Below are 12,420 nucleotides of genomic sequence, written 5' to 3'. Positions count from 1 at the left end.
TTGTACAAACATTTGAAAAGTAAAATTATATCGAGTTCATATTCATGTTATAACTTATACTTTAGATTGATATACTTAATAATTGCTCTCAGAAATAATAATAATTACTATTTACCATGTAGTCATTATTGGAAAAAAATAATTTTCAATTAAACTTAATATTATCTATTTGGTTTCTGCGATAAATTAAACCGTTCTACACGTTGGGTAATATAACTACGTTTTAAAATAATGGTATTAAGATTATTAAGCTTAATAATCTACTAGTAGCAAGTAACTATTTTAAATTTTATTTTTAAATTATATTTTTCTGGTTTCGACATATTTTATCTGCTCACATGATATAATTGATTAATTGATGTTAATTATATCATGTCTACTCATAGACTACCGTTTAATTTTAACTAGTCACTATTTTTGACAACGTGTATTTTATCAACTATTATTGCTCCAGATTATTATCATAATTCATAAATCATAACTAATCTATAAGATTAAAGTCTGTAAGAAATGTAAGAAAAATGTTTGCTTACATATTATGAGTATTTGTGCCCATTAACGATGATTGATGACCGATATGGCGATATACAATCTATTAATATGAGATCAAATGCAATTCAGATTTCATGTATAAGGTCTGCCCCTTAAGTTACGTATTTAGAACGTCTTTCTTATTTAGATCAATGACTCATGTCAATTTGTGTGCTGGTATAAAATAAGACAAAACAATTGATGTAGATAATAAATTAAAAATTATATCGAACAAAAATGTTAATTTGATAAATATGAACTACCTAATTGTTGCGATATTAAAGATGTTTTATGGGGTATAATATCAATGTAAATCGTATTTTGAAAACACTACATGAGGCACATACACATTTAATAATATTAAATAACATTTAAAACTAAATAATTAATGCTTTAACTTTAAATTTAAATTTAATAAATTAATTAATATGAGTAAATATGATAAAATGTTATCACACAGAAGATTCGGGATTCAAGCATGAAGCATCTACTTACAATTAATTACTATGGTAAATCGGTAAGGTATTTGTATATTACAGTGGTAGATTTAGGGGGGGCATACTTGGGAGCTGAAGCCCCTACAGTTCTATAAATTGAACTTTTTTTTTTATTATAAATTACTTAGATATCACTTATCAGGTATTCCGTAGAATTAAACGTATTTATAATTGTAGACTATACTACCGAAAAATCGGTTAAATTTGTAGTTACCTAGAAGTTGTTCATGATAAGTACCTACCTAAGGAGTACTTATCATAAAGAACTTTGTTTATATGTAAATTGTTTATTATTATCAACATAGCACCCACCATAAAAAAAATTCTAGATACGCCTTATAATATTATAAGTGTTATGTAAAGTATACAGTGTAATGGAATTTCATATAGGTAGATAATGGGTAATATTTGTTTTTCTTATATTAAAAAAAATTTATACGATGCATAATTATCATATGTAATATTAATTATTATCATGTACATAAAATTACTAATTACTAATTAGTAATTATTATTTTAGATTCTGAGCTGAGCGATGAATGTAGGTATTGATTTTACAATGTGTGTATTTTTTTGTGTGTCATCACCTTTTATCGCATTTTTACGCAAAATCGGTTTTCAACAAAAGCGATTTTGAATTTTGGTATAGCCGTATAGGCGTGTTATAGCTCTAAAATAAATGACCGTAGATACATGAAATGTTCACTGAAAATCCTATCATTACTGTTTTACAGCAATAACAATATAAATATAATATAATATAATATCCACACTAACAAACCGTCACCGCTCAGAATCGTTTTTCGTATACAGTGATATTATATCACTGAATTCAAATTTAATACCACCCATTATACAGTGACCCACTCGTAACCTACTGCACAGCGGAACGACACCCACTTACTCATCTTTTTATTATTATAAATTATTTATTTACCAATAAAAATAAATATGAATATATAGTTTAAATAAAGGAACAGATTTCGAATAATAAAATGTCAAAGTTCAAAAAGTTTACCCTTCACCTTCAAGAATTTTTATTTTATTTTGACGCGATGTATATAATATAATGTATAAAAAGTGTTGGTATTCTACAGAATTGCGTGTTCGAATTTTGTAAAATATCACGAACTCGGTTTATTATAGATGGCAAAACTTTGATGGTTTGTACCTACTATCAAATTATTGACGCAAATGTAATTGTTTTAGTTTTAGTCAAAACAACAATTATACCAATAAATATTGTAAAAACCGGGGAAGTCGATTTGCTGTATAGTAGGTTTTGCGTGTATTCCGTCACTTTATGTGATAAATTATTGCATAATATGCGAAAAACCATTTTGAGCGGAGATGTCCGCCTCTATTTCTATGGATATTGTATTATTTATATTTTGTATAATATTATTTACTGTTTACTTTATTGGGGATTTATTTTTCTATTAATGTGGCTTCTGCTTTCTCGGTAGATCGTATTGATTTAAAAATTACGTATATTATATAATAATAGTAACTAGCTGCCCGACCTTCCTCCGGAAGAAATTATTTTTTTATAATTTAATTTAAAAACATATTACTATTTTTTGACTATACTAATAATATAATATAATTACATATTGTAGTTATTGTTATTGCTAATTTCTGAAAATTATTTATCCTACATTTTGAATTCAACCACTGGAGCGGTAAATTTTATTCTTTTTATTATAGAATAGAGAAAAGGTAGAAAAAAATGTAACAATAAATTATTTGTTGAATGAATAATATATATATATTTCAAATGGAAAAATGCAAGTCCAAACAAATAAATAAATAATTAGTAATAATAATAATATAAACAAACAAACCGGTTTCCTTCGTCTCCAAAATCAAGTTAGATTCTTATATATATAATATATATATATATGATATTAATAGTATATATTATTGTCAGCATTAACTGACGTACCTATATACCGATACACGGTATAAATAGCTAAAATTATTTTTTATATTTTAGATTCTGAGCGGAGCGATGAATGTATTGATTTTAAAAAAGATTTTTTTGTGCCTCTGCACATCATTGTTTGTGCCTTGTGGTAGTAAAACTGCTTAGAATTTCTTTAACAGTGAAATATCAATCACTATATTCAGTTCGATGGGAAAGTGAATCTAGTTGGTACATTCAGGAGGTCAAAATTTAAAATTCCCTAATTCCCAATAGTTTTCAAAAACGCCGGGAAAAGCTACATAAAAATTAAGGAAAACGCGAATTTGGTTATAGCTCTAAAACAAATGACCGTAGATACACCATAACATTTTCAAAATATTTTGATTTATTTTGAGCTCTTTACGGACATTTTCATTTTCCATTTTTTTTTAGTTTTTTTTCTAAAAATATCAATAAAATTTTATTTGTTGGGTAAATAAACTTGAATATTAATTAATACAAGCTCCTAATATATTGTTACAATGACATTTGAAAAATATTAAAAATGCATAGTCACAATTTTTTTATAAGCATTTAAAGTTAAAATCTTGACAAAATACGTAAAAATTAGTACGTAAACATTTGCAAATTATTTTGAGTTAGGAATTCATAAAAAATTGTATTTAAAAAATTTAAGATTTGAAATTGTAATATAAGACTCCTCATAAGTTTGTGTATTTTTATCAAAAAAAAATGTCTACGAGACTTTATAGGTCAATTTTTGACAACATTTATCAAATTTAAAATTAAAAAATGATTTTGTAGTTAAAAAATTATAAAATGTTCAACTTTTATAGCTAAAACTACAACAAGGTTCACGTAAGTAGGTTGTTCTGTAACCAAATAATCTCGAAAGTATAAAAATACATTTTTTTACAGTTATTTTATGTTATAATTTGGAGGAAATTACATATTAAATAACCACAAATAACAATTTTAGTTATTTTGTTGTAATTTCATAATATTAATTCAACTTACCGGCTATACCGTATTAATAATAAGCAATAACAGTATAAATAAATAGTATAATATAATAGTATAATATAAAATATCCACACTAACAAACAGTCACCGCTCAGAATTGTTTTTCGTGTACAATAATATTATATCATTGAATTCAAATTTAATACCATCTTTTATACAGTGACCCACTTGTAACCTACTGTACAGGAAAGTAACATCCACTTGGCACCTCACTTTTTTTTTATCCTGTACACAAAATTTCTACCAAGCGGATTGCTTCGAATTAAACAAGTAGAATCATATTTTTTAGCAAATTGGATTATTTAAAGAGGTCAATTTTCGATTTTCTCAATAGTTATTTTATGCCACGGGAAAAATCACTGACAAATTACAAAAACCGCTAAAAACAGGATTTTAATTTCCAACGCTTTGTTTATTACCATAGAAACGAATAAAAAATAATAATATTATAATATTCATTCAAGTTACAGGCTATAATAAGAATTAACAACAATATATAATATCCAGACTTATAAACCGTCTCAGAATCGTTTTTCTTATACAATGACTAGTTGATCCCGTGCACTTCGTTGCCCGTTAAATGTACCAACTCTATATGACTCGAATTTTGTAAAATTCGTTATTTAATATTCGGTGTATGGTGTTCGAAATGTATCTTAATTTTTCCGTTTCCCGAAATAAAAATTCTGATTCGCAGCAGTATACTATCAGGTAGGCAAACTACCTACGGTAGATCGCGGACCCCGTGCTGTTTGTACGTATAGGTGTATGATTTAACTCTAAAGTATCAAAGTTATACCAAGTTTGTCGTATTCCACCTATGGTGGATTAATATAATCAATTAATACAAAATCCTAACTTAACATAACTAACAGTCCTGTAAAGTATTTAAAAAAAGTATTCAAATACTTTTTTAAGTATTGAATAACTTTTTAAATACTTTCAGCATGAAGTATTTTGAATGATATTTTAAATACTTTTTTTGTATTAAATACTTTTTGGTATTGAATAATTTGGTTTTTTATTTAGAACATTTTATTTGAAATAATTGGTTGGAAAAATATTATTGTCAACTACAATAATGGAATAATAGTTTTATTTAATATTCTGTATTTCTGTGTTAGCCGAAGCCCGAAGGTTTGTGAAAACAAGATTTCTAAAAAAAGTTATTGAATATTGAATAACAATATTCCCTTTAAAACTATTAGATAATTATTAGATTACCTACTACCTATGTGTTTATATTACGATAAGTCGATAAATAGAAACCCACTTTAAAAACCAAAAGTATTTGAAAAGTATTCCAAATACTTTGATTTTTCAAAGTATTTGAGTAGTATTTGAAATACTTTACAATTAAAGTATTTGAGTAGTATCTTAATTAAGATAAAATGTATTTGAGTATTTACTCAAGTACTTTTTAAAAGTATTCTTTATAGAACTGATAACTAATAATATCAGATGAATAAAAAAAAACCAAATTTAATCATTCTTAAATTAGTCTTCTTCCCAGAGCCTTAATCTATACACACAAACATTCATACCAAGCTGAAACAGCTAGTGCACTCCGTTGTCCGTAAAATATTACAACTTAAAAAATTATGATTATTCAACTGTTTTTGGGTGTCACTTTCTGCAATGTTCGATAATTTGATTTGGTGCTAACTTGTATCTGATCTGTCCAAATAACCAATGGAAACCAATAATAAATAAATACTAATTTCTACTGTAGATTTAAACCAATGCCAACTATTTAAAAAATAAATAAAAATAAAATTTCCAATTTCCATCGTGAACCTCAAGATCCCTGTTTGAGCACCTCTTTAAAATAAAAATTTCGACAAATCCTTTTTTAGTGCCCGATGAAATTATCATAAAAATCTATCCTCGAAATTTCAAGTCGATAACTAAAATAGGTTCGGCTCTGCATTGATTATTGATAAAGTACACTTTCCTTTATATATAGAGATATTATATCATTGAATTTAAATTTAATACAATCCATATTATTCATTGACCCACTTGTAACATACTGTACAGTAGAGCGACATTCAATTACCGGCTTTTTTTTTAAACTGCTTTTATAACAACTTAAAACCTTGATACCTACCTTGTATTAACTTTTTAGCTTGACTATAAAAAAAAATGAATGAAATTTCAACTCGAAGTAATTTGCAAGTTTTCGTGATTTTGAAGAATTTTGTCAAAATCACTACTGTGAATTTACTCTCAACTTTTTTAATTACACCAAGTAGGCCTGATGAGTGCCATGGAGTTGTAAATTACAAATTTAATTTAAGTTAATTAAAGTTTTAAATAATATGATTGTGTAACGTGTATAAATCGTATGGCATTTGGATATTCTATATCATCCATTATACTTCTAAGTTCTAGCTAGACGCCTAACCATAACTTCGAGTAAAGTTGCTTTAACTAGTTGTCCCAACTCAGACATCCCCCTCTCTAGAATAAATTTACAATTTTTATTTTTAATTAGAACTATATATGCCATACAGGTATACTGTATAATAGTGAACTAGCTTACTTATATAAATTGTTTGTATATAGTTAATAAAATATAAATTAGAATTATTGTTTAAAGATTTTATTGTATGATTATATGTTTATTTACTTTATATAGGTACCTAAAGATAATTAAAATTTTAAACAAAGTTAGTGCATGTTAAATGTTAGTATATGTACATTGTACATGTAATAATTTAAATAATAATAGTATAGGTACCTGCAACCTGCGTGTAAAAAGTATCCAACTTTAAATATATTTGAGTAGATGTGAATGAAATCGCAGATAGCCATGAAAACATTTACAGGATAATATAGCAAATTAGCAAATTATTTTGAGTTAAGATTTTAAAATGTAATACAAGATTATTCGTAAGTTTGTCTACCTTTATCAAAAAAAAAAAAGTCCACAAGCAAATCAAATTAAATTTTTATGAGCGTTTGAAGTTGATATTTTTACGATATTGGATATTCACTCGATTTATCATGTACCGGTTTTCTTATTTTTTTTGTAATTCAAAAACGAAAAACTGCGGATACATGAAAATTCTACTGAATGTTTATATTTTCATTTTCTATGCACCATAACATTTTGAAAATATTTTGACTCTTTTTGAGCTTTTCACGGACATAGTAAATTTTAATTTTTTTTTTCTATAAATGTCAATAAAATTTTATTTGTTTGGTCAAAAAGCTTGAAAATTTAATACAAGGCTCCTGATATTCAGGTTTTCAAATTGAATTCAAATTTAATACCATCCACTACACAGTGACCCACTTGTAACCTACTGAACAGCAAAGCGACATCCACTTACCTGTTTTTTTTAAAAATTATTTTCGTTGGATACAATACATGCAGTCATTAACCGAAAAAGGATATCATAGATAATATCTATATCATAAATTATGTCTTATAGTGATAATCCGGTTAAACCATATTATAGTAATATAATTCATCATATTATTACGTTGTATTTAACTTAATTTTACATACATTACCTACGTTAAATTCACAGTTATATTATTGACCGTTACATAGGTAATTCAAGAACTGTTGATAAATCAATAAACTTTTCTGCAAAATTTAAAATAGAGAAAATAATGTCATGTCAATAAAAAAAATTTACGCTAACCTATCACGCTAGTCGTCTACACCATCAACTTTTCAATGATAATTTATCATGCCAAACACAAATTTATTTTCTTCAACCGTTATTGATTGTATTTCGTGTATTTATAAAAGTTTTAGCATAAAATTGGTTCTTTGAAAATAAAGAATAAATTATACATTTATGCGATTTCTATTTTTTTCTATTTTCTATTTTTCTATTATTTTATTAGCTTGCGAAAAATTTAAATGATTAACATTTCTGTGGAAAATCGTTTCTTGTAATTTTTTTAATGCATAACATACCTATAGGACGTTTTGCAATAAAAATCAATAAACAAAATATCTTTATAAACTATATGCTATATGAAGAATGAAGATGTTCTCAAAGCTCATTTTAATATATTACCTATAGATATGATTTCTCAATATTTTATATTATACAAATTATAAATAACTATAATAAGACACAAATATATTATTGTTTAATATTGTTATAATGTAACAAGTTATTCTTATAAAGTTAATTTTGACTGACATGGTGATTATATTTGTATTTATTTCTGCCTATAAATTATAATGTAGTATAATATAGATATCATTATCTATATGATACGTAGATATGATATGTTTAAGATAAAATTTCAAAAATACATACCTACTTTTATCTACAATGAAGAAAAACATGTCTATAAACTATATAGTTATAATTGCGTATTGAATTAAAGAACAAGTATGCGAGGTATATCTACAATTTAGTTTTAGAAAATTCCACACGAGGTTTAATTACATGCATTGTACTAATGTATAATGTATATACTTCCAATTATTTGAAGGAAATTTAACAAAATAATCGTATAAACGAGAAAAAAAATTGATTAATGGATAAGCATTAAGCATACATGTGTAAGTATATTATATCTAGTGGGCAGAATAAAATTGCTATAGTATTTTACATTTATTAATAAATATTTTTTTACTTCCAATGGATTTATACCTTCTACCATTGATTATAAATTCTATAGATTGCTCACTGGCCGGCTTTTCAGTGGCGTACAATAAAATCCTCGGTATATGGCGATAAGAACCAATAATACTAATACATTTTTGTATTTTATAACAGCCACCGCAACTACGGTGGAGAGAGGTGCGGGTATAACTGGTTTTTATCGTCGCCCGTCACGACGTACCTACCTAATATTGTATTTATTACTATTTTTATTTAGAATGATTTGGTTGAGTGGCACTGGGAAAAACGGACACGATAGGTTAGTCGATACGGATTATGGGCTAATTAACTATATTATAATATGATTTTGACCAATTCATATTTTATTGTATATACCTATTTTTTATTAAAAGCAATTAAACAATATTTTCACATAGTTAAAACACGAAAATGTATGGAATGTAATGCGTGTAATTTAACTTTTAAAAATTCAAATAATAGGAAGTTGGTACTCGGTAGGTATGAATTATTGCACAATAGGTACTTGCCTATATTAACCTATTTTTGTAAAAAAATATTTCTTACAAATCAGGGGTGGTTTTGGGTAGCAGAGTGAATGTATATTGTACTTTGGGGGGTCAAAAGTGAAAATGTTCAAACGCGCCATGAAAAACAAAAAAAAATTGTAGAAACTTGAAATTTTCATTAAATGTTTATATTGGCATCATCTATACATGGTACAATTTTTGAAAGATTTTGCCTTTTTTTGAGCTATTTATACTCAGTAGAAATTTAAATTTTTTCTTTGTTTTTTTTTTTTTAAATGTTGATAAAAAATATTTGGCTGGCCAAAAATTCTCGAAAATTCAATAAAAAGTGTATCATAGGTGGTTCTTATTGCCTTAAAAAAAAAATCAATAATCGTAAGTCACAACTTTTTTTCATTATAATCCTCAATGGAAATACTATGATGAAGATGTTGTTAATATTGTATAATGAGTAATATAATATGTAAACATTGTCATAATATGAAATTTATCGGTAAATATTTTCATTTTATTTTTATGTTTTATATTTATACCATTATGTGCTTAGGAGAGAGTAAAGGCATGTGTTTTTCTAATGGAAAAGTGAGATTAGATCCTATTCAATCTACACCATTTCCATTAAATACATTACTTCAGGATGAAACAAATGATTCTTAACACTTTATGGACAAAATATGTCAATATAACTCCATATTTTCTATGACATCTTTTGGTGCTACTAAGATAGAAGGAGACAATTTTATGCCTACATTTAAAATTAGAGGCATTATTTATCATTGCATTGGATCATTATTGCCTATAGGCAAAGATGAATCTCAATTTATGCAAATGTATTTCACAGGTAAGGTAATTGTACTCTTATTATTTACCTAACGGTTAATACACTGTATGAATTGTACACAAAACAGGTCAAGATGAAAATGTAGAAGCTGAAACCCGGATGTGTCATCAATCAAGTGTTAGACAACATACTGTATTACAGCTTCAGAATATGATGCATCAAATAAATTGTTTAGAATTTAAAGCAGCTCTTCAAAATATGCCATTAAATGAATATAAAATTGTTATCAATGCTAATAAAACACCTACAGGTATTACTATTTTTTTTATAATATTATGTTATTTAATAAAAAAAGTTATTTCTAAGGTCATAATCCTGGACGTTTTAACGCTCCTACTGTTAATGAAATGGCGGTAGTCATAGTTGGGCAAGAACATGGCAGAAGAGATATTGTTATAGAACGACAAAATGGGACTCTACAAAGAATTAGTGAAACCCATAGGTCTTATGATGCGCTGCAGTACCCATTCATTTTTGTGAGTGGTGAAGATGGTTATGCCATCAATATTGCTTCTTTTGATGTACAGTCAAATGATTATCATACCACTAAAACAGTGTCTGCCCAAGAGTTTTATTCGTATAGGCTTATATAACGTTATTAAACGGAAAAAAACAAAAACCGAAAACAATTAATAAAACGAAAACGAAAAAAAACAAAAAACGAAAACAATTAATAAAGCAAACAACTGAAAAACTATATCAAAAAATCCCAAAAACCGAAAAAAAATTTAATAACGAAATCAAAAACGAAAACGAAAATAAATTATCGTATTATACATTATTAAATTATAACACGAAAAAAAATTCACTTGTCTTTACTTTTTAATCTTTAACTTTAAAAAATTTTAATTTTAAATCAGAAATTTTGAATTTTCTAATTTTTATATAAATTATAATTTTGGTTTAAAATTTAAATATTAAGACTAATTAATTATAATTTTCAACTTTTAAGTGCATTTCTGTATTGCGCGTTACTATTATATCTTAAAAGTTAAAAGTTACAAGTTATAAGAATATAATATATTCTGTATATAATATATAATTATACAAAATATATAATATATATTGTTTCCAAATAACGTTTTTGATAATATTGTTTTAGATTCTGAGTGGAACGATGAATGTATTGATTTTACAATGATGTGTGTTTTTTATTTTTTTATTTTTTTTGTGTCTGTGTACACGATAAGTAGTCGAAATAATGCTACGATTTTCAACTTCAGTATCTTGTTCGATCAGAAAGTGAATATCGTTGGTGCATTGGGGAGGTAAAAAATTTAAATTTCCCAGTAGTTTTCAAAAAATTCTAAGAAATACATAAGCACAGTTTATTTTTATAGTAATTTTAAGTTCAAATTTGGACGAAATTACATATTAAAAAACCTGGAATAAATATTTTATTTATTTTGTTGTGATTGTAATGATTGTATAATATTATTTGTGGGTACTTGAAACTTCTAAAGTGTACTATTATATATCTATGATAGTACCCCGGTTTGTTGTTGATGTATAACGCATTACTTATATACGCGTTTATTATATATAATAAATTATAATAATTAATTTTAATTTTCAACTTTTGAGTGCATTTCTATATTGCGCGTTACTATTATAACTTAAAAGTTAAAAGTTATAAGAATATAATATAAAAAAAAATATATTATCAAAAACAATATAGAAAAATAACGTTTTTAAAAACATTAATCAAAAACGATATTTTTTAAATCAATAAACAAAACGGAAACGAAAAAATTAAAAACGTTTACCATCCCTGCTATTTACCGAAGAAATAACTATCTTCATAATAACCTGAACATAAAAAATTGTTAGAGTTTGTGTTATACCTTACATTATAATATATTATACGGCTTAACGAACTGTCTATCTATAATGATGGCTTATTATTTTTTATTGTTCACTGAAATTATTAGAATTGTCAATTTGACGATTGCCATAATAGATTATATAAAATTGTTATTATAATAAATCCATAGAAATTATATATTATACTCAGTATCTACCTCGGTATCTACCTATATTGATAAATCGTATATTCTTTTACCAAAATCTTTGTGATGTAAGCTCAAATTTTAATCCCAATCTAAATACTAAAATACTTTGCAAATCATTTTTCATTCAATCAGCGTTATTTAATTATATTTTAACAACCTATAGATATCTGCAACTAGTGTATTTTCAACTACACACATCACAATTTGTTTTACAGATTAATATAATTTAAATGCTGTGGCAAGAATTTAATTTCAAACAAAAAAGGTACTGTATTTACAACTGTAAATATAAATTTAGAAATGTTTCCCTTTTTTTTCCTGTGCTTTAAAAATTCATCTGTTATTTTCTTTCTCTTGATACTTTAAACCAGGGATGGAAAACGTTTTTAATTTTTTCGTTTTCGTTTTTGTTAATTGATTTTAAAATAATCGTTTTTGTTGATTAACGTTTTTAAAAAGTT

The sequence above is a fragment of the Acyrthosiphon pisum genome, chromosome A2 (genome assembly GCF_005508785.2).
Source record: "Acyrthosiphon pisum isolate AL4f chromosome A2, pea_aphid_22Mar2018_4r6ur, whole genome shotgun sequence".
Taxonomy (NCBI): domain Eukaryota; kingdom Metazoa; phylum Arthropoda; class Insecta; order Hemiptera; family Aphididae; genus Acyrthosiphon; species Acyrthosiphon pisum.
The sequence above is the reverse complement of the archived record's forward strand: the minus strand, read 5'-3'. Positions refer to the sequence as shown.